Source organism: Marmota marmota, unplaced genomic scaffold, assembly GCF_001458135.2.
Source record: "Marmota marmota marmota unplaced genomic scaffold, marMar, whole genome shotgun sequence".
In the NCBI taxonomy this organism is placed as follows: Eukaryota; Metazoa; Chordata; class Mammalia; order Rodentia; family Sciuridae; genus Marmota; species Marmota marmota.
Window position 1 is genome coordinate 2529977 of NW_026000102.1, and position 5318 is coordinate 2535294.

Consider the following 5318-nt stretch of genomic DNA (forward strand, 5'->3'; position numbering starts at 1 on the left):
GAGCTCCCGTGCTGTTTCCTAGAAAAGCACAAAGGAATCTCCAGGCATCAGATGAGGGAACTGCAGCTGCTCAGAGCTGCTCCCTGTAGTTTTGTACCCGATGTTTAGGCTGAGAGGGGTGAGGAAGTAGGGGCCTGGTTGGGGCCTCCGTGAAGCGGCGCTTACCTTGGTGCATGGTGTTTGCCACGGAAGACAGAAGGAGAAATCTGTGTCTCTGTCCAGACTGAAGGAGGAGCGGGCACAAAGCCCCTCTGAAGTTGGGCCCTGTGTACCCACACCAAGCGGGAAAGTTATGTGTGCTGGGTCTATCCCAAAGCACAGCCGTGCAAGGATGCGGGTGTGTTTGGCAGGGGGTCCCAGGAAGCACGGGAAGGCAGGGAAGGGGAAGGGGAGCGTTTTAGTCAGCATTTGTGTTGCTGTGCCCAGATGGAGAGGAACAATGGAGAGGAGCACAAGTTTATTTTGGTTCATGGTTTCAGACGTTCAGCCCACAGTCAACTGACTCCTTAGCTCTGGGCCTGACTGACGTGAGGCAGAACATCACGGCGGAAGGGCTTGGTGGAGGAAAGCAGCTCAGGACCTGGCAGCCAGGAAGCAGAGAGAGGGAGAGCTCCCTCAGCAGGGACAAAATATAAACCCCAAAGGCAGACAGCCAGTGACCTACTTCCTGCAGCCACCCTACCTGCCTCAGTTACCACTCAGTCAATCCACATCAGTGATCAACCCGCCGACTGGGCTACACCTCGTAATCCAATCATTTTACCCCTTGCTTTGTCTCACACATAAGCTTTTGGGGGAAACCTCATCTCTAAACCTTAACATTCCACTCATAGCCCCCCCAAAGTTCATGCCCATCCCACAATGCAAAACACATTTGGTCCTTTTTTTCCTTTTAGTATTTTCTAGTTGCAGATGGACACAGTGCCTTTATTTATCATTATGTGGTGCTGAGGATCGAACCCAGGGCCTCACACATGCCAGGCGAGTGCTCTACCACTGAGCCACCACCCCAGCCCTCGCATTTGGTCCTTTTCTAAGAGTCCCCACAGCCTTGACAGTTCCAGCATTGCCCCAAAGTCCAAGTCCAAAATCTCATCTGAGTCTCAAGGCAAACTCACAGATGTTTTCCCAGTAAAAATAAAAAGCAAGTAAGATATATCCAATATATAATAGCATAGAATAACATTTCCATTCCACTGGGCATTGAACCCAGGGGTGCTTAGCCACTGAACCACACCCCCAGCCATTTCTGTATTTTTTATTTAGAGGCAGGGTATCACCGAGTTGCTTAGGGCCTTGCTAAGTTGCTGAGGCTGGCTTTGAACCTGAGATCCTCTTGCCTCAGCCTCAGAAGCCCCTGGGATTACAGGTGTGCGCCACTATACCTGGCCCATGATGCTGTCTTTGAAGGACTTGTGAAGGCGTATCCTTATGACCTTGCTGGTTACCATCCATATGTGCCGCAGTCTGGCTGGGCACAATCAGGAGCCACTTGTCAAAAGAAACTAACTTTATTTTTAGAACCACACACGCCAAACAAAACAGCCTCTCAGGAAAAACCCTCAGAGCCTCAACTGCCACCACCGGCTTTCCACAAGCCTCTCTCTCCCACACAAGCTTCCTCCACCTCCCACCATCCTCCTGCTCTTGAGGCCCATTGGCTGGGTCACGTGGGCGGAGCCAAAAAAGTCCCCCAATGAGCAGCTCCGTGGTCTGAAAGGGCAGGGAAACAGCCCAATGAGCATCACTGCAGAGGAGCCAATCAGCTAGAGGTTGCTGGGGCCGCTGTGAGCCAATCATCAGCCGGCAGCTGGAAGTTTGCTGGGGCCCCTTTGGCTGTGGCTCTCAACACATATGTTCTCTCTCTTGGTTTGTCTCTCTTCAGTTCCTGCAGCTTTCTTCAGGGGTCTCTGCTACAGCCTTGGCTTCTTTCTCACATCTTCACACACCACACTCTCAGGGGCAACCTGCAGGGACTCCAACCTCACTGAACTTGCCTGGTCTCCCAGGCCTTCCTTTGAAATATTGCTGGAAGCCTCCATGATCCCCTAACTCTAGCATCCTGCATCCCTGCAGAATCAGCACCATGTGGTTGATTCCAAGGTCTGCTGCTCTCTTGAGCAGGAGCCAACCCTCCTATGACCATGGCTACAGCAGCCTTTGAGTGCCTGGTTGGTAGAACATGGTGAAAAACTTTTTAGGTCCCCCTGTGCAATCGCGGTGCCCCCTTATCTATTCTCAAAGGAATTTTTACTTTTACACCCTTCAGCCTGAGATGGGTGTGGTCTTCCCAATTCCTGAGATGCCCTCCAGCCATCTTCCCCATTGTTTCTGGGAAAAGTATTTAGCATTTCTTTAGTGACTCTAATCTCTTTTACAGTAATACCTTCCTTAGTCCCAGTTTCATTTTTCTGGCAACACTGCAAGGTTTTCAAAGCTTTCTGGTTCTTATTATCCTAACAGCTGCCAGCAATATTCATGCCGTGACCTGAATGATATGTTGCCTACAAATTTCTTTTGCCAGATTAATTAGTCCATCACCTTCAAATTAAGACTCAGAAAATCTCAGGGCATGGGTAAAATGTAGACAACTTCTTTGCCAGAAAATAACGTGGATGGCCTCTAGTCCAATTTCTAATAGAATCCTTCTCTGAAACCCCATGAACCCAGTCTTTACTGTCTACAGCCCTATGGGGATTCTGGTCTTATGAGTTCCCACCAGAATCACCCACTAAACAACATTGTAAAGCTTTTCCAGTCTGAACTCTAAGCTTTTCAACACCCTACCCCCTCAAAACCAAAGGCTTCTGGTCACAGCAATAATCCCACTTCTTGGTACCAATTTCCATTTTAGTCAGCTTTTGTGTTACTGTGACCAAAAGACCCCAAAGAACAAAGGATTTATTTTGGAAATTCAAAAGGAAGAAGTGGTTTCAAAGGTTCAGTCTATGGTCAGCTGAATGCATAGCTCTGGACCCAAGATGAGGCAGGACATTAGGGCAGAAGGGTGTGGCGGAGGAAAGCAGCGCAAGAGATGCCAGCCGGGAAGCTGGGAGCGGAGTGACCTTGCTCACAGCCACAGACCCAAATGCACGTGGCCAGTGACCTACCTCCTCTAGCCACCGACTCCCTGCCTACAGTTACTGCCCGGTTAACCCATCAGTGGCTTAATTCACAGATTAAGCCACACCTCATAATTTCATCATTTCACTTCTGAAAACTCTTACGTTGTCTCCCACATGAGCTTTGGGTACCATAAAGGAACCACTGTGGTGCTTCTGAGTTCCACAGCGTCCCCACCCCACCCCAAGAGGCCATGTGGGATGTGAATGGAAAGTCCCCAGAGAGGAGGCTAGGTGTTTAGCAGTCGATCCCCAGGGGGTTGCTCCCTCAATGGGTAGTTGTCATGGAGGCTGCTGGAGGCCACAGGGGCTGTAGGGGGAGTGTCCACGGGCCTCCCAGGGGGTTGGCTGAGGGGGCTGCAGGTGGGTTCCTGATGATGTCTGGTCTGTTAAGTTAACCAGTGCCTGGTGGCAGTGCTTGGGGAATTGGCAGAAACCGCCACTCTCAACATGGCTTTGCAGGATTCCCCTCCAGGGAGAATTCTGTGATTATACAATTACTTCCTGGGCCCCTCTCTTATTTTTTATTTTTAACTTTTTTGGTGCTAGGGATTGAATTCCAGGTGATCTACCACTGGGCTACATGCCCAGCCCTTTTTATTTTGAGATAGGTCTCACCATAATAATTAGGTTGGCTTCAAACTTGCAATTCTCCTGCCTTAGTCACCCGAGTCACTGAGATTACAGGTGTATCCCACCGTATCCAGCCTTTTTATCCCTTCTTGAAGGAAGATTATTGCCTCAGAGAAATTGGTAATCTTAATTTACCTTATTACATCCTGTGTACTTGGATGTAATAACATTCCATTTTTTAAAAAATAATCTGTGCCATTTTAGACTGGCTTTCTCTTCAAAGTATTGGACATCAGTATGTTTTGTTTGTTTTAATTTTATAAAGATAGTTTTTAAATTGAAGAACGATCTGCCTCACCTACAGGGCAGTTTTAAGTGCCTCCCAGTCTGGGGCACACGCTTGGTGACTCTTCCTTCCCTTGCCTTGTCTGTTGGTCCCTGGGAGGAAGGCTTATCCTGGCAGGGTCCCAGCAGCTAGCTCCCGGGAACTTGCTGTCCTAGGACAGGTTGGCCATGTTTCTTCCTCTGGCTGTCATCTCTCACTCCTGGGGCTTGCCTTTGGAGTGGAAAGGGGCTCAGTTCATCCTCTAGGAGACGCCTGGAGCTGCCAACAATTCTTAGGCAACCGCAGGGACAGCCAGTTTTCAACCGAGAACCCAGCCTGGAGCTTGGACCCTGATATTAAGGACACGGTGGGAACTTGCCCCCATCTGGGCCCTTGCAGGCACCCCTGAGAGCAGTGGATCACGTTTCCATCTCGGTCCTTTAGAAGCATCTTGTTCCTGAACGGCTGATGAGGTCACAAGTCCCGAGTTCTGAATGGGGGATAGCTGGGAAAGTGACTTTGAGTGGGTCAAATATCAAGTCCCCAGGAGGTGGTAGAGGTGGGGGGTGTCTATGTGTGGAAACAGCCTCAATTTGACTTTTTTTTTTTTTCGCCAATGGTGGAGATTGAACGCAGGGCCTCCACATGCTAGACAAATGCTAGACCTAGACCACTGAGCTGCACACCCAGCCCTTACATTTTACATTTTTTATAACTCAGATTTGACACCAGGAACTGAATAACCAGCCTCAGGGTCATTTTTTTTTTTTTTTTTTACATCTGGATTTTGTTTTTGGTGCAGGGAATCAAACCCAGGTCCTCCTGCATGCTAAACTCTGGGCTCTACCACTGAGCTACACCTTAACACCTGTTAAAAAAATTATTAGAAAAAGTCCTGTGAAACTATAGCCCAAGCCCCCCATCCCCTTTTATTTTTTATCAGCTAAAAATGATTATTCCTTTTTTTTTGGTTTGCAGTGCTAGGGATTGAACCCAGGGCCTCATGCATGCCAGACAAGCGCTCTACCACTGAGCTACATCCCAGCCCTCTTTATTTTGTTTTGACATTAGGGTCTCACTAAGTTGTCCAGGCTGGCCTTGAACTTGCGATTCTCCTGCCTCAGGCTCCCGAGTAGCTGGAAGGTTTTTTTCTTTTTTTTTTTTGTGGTCTTGGGGATCAAACCCAGGGCTCATGTGCTAGGCAAACACTCAACCACTGGGCTACACCCCTAGCCTGGTTGTTATGTTTTTAAGTGGTCAGGGAGTGGGAAGTAGAGGCTAAAGAAGGACAACATCTC

At 48.9% G+C, this 5318-nt stretch overlaps 1 non-coding gene across 1 annotated transcript; it reads right to left on the reverse strand.

The window, feature by feature from the left end:
* Window positions 1-4992: 4992 nt before the first annotated feature.
* Window positions 4993-5064, reverse strand: Trnaa-ggc. Its single transcript has one exon. It is a non-coding gene; the product is annotated as a tRNA-Ala (tRNA).
* Between the last annotated feature and the right edge of the window lie 254 nt (window positions 5065-5318).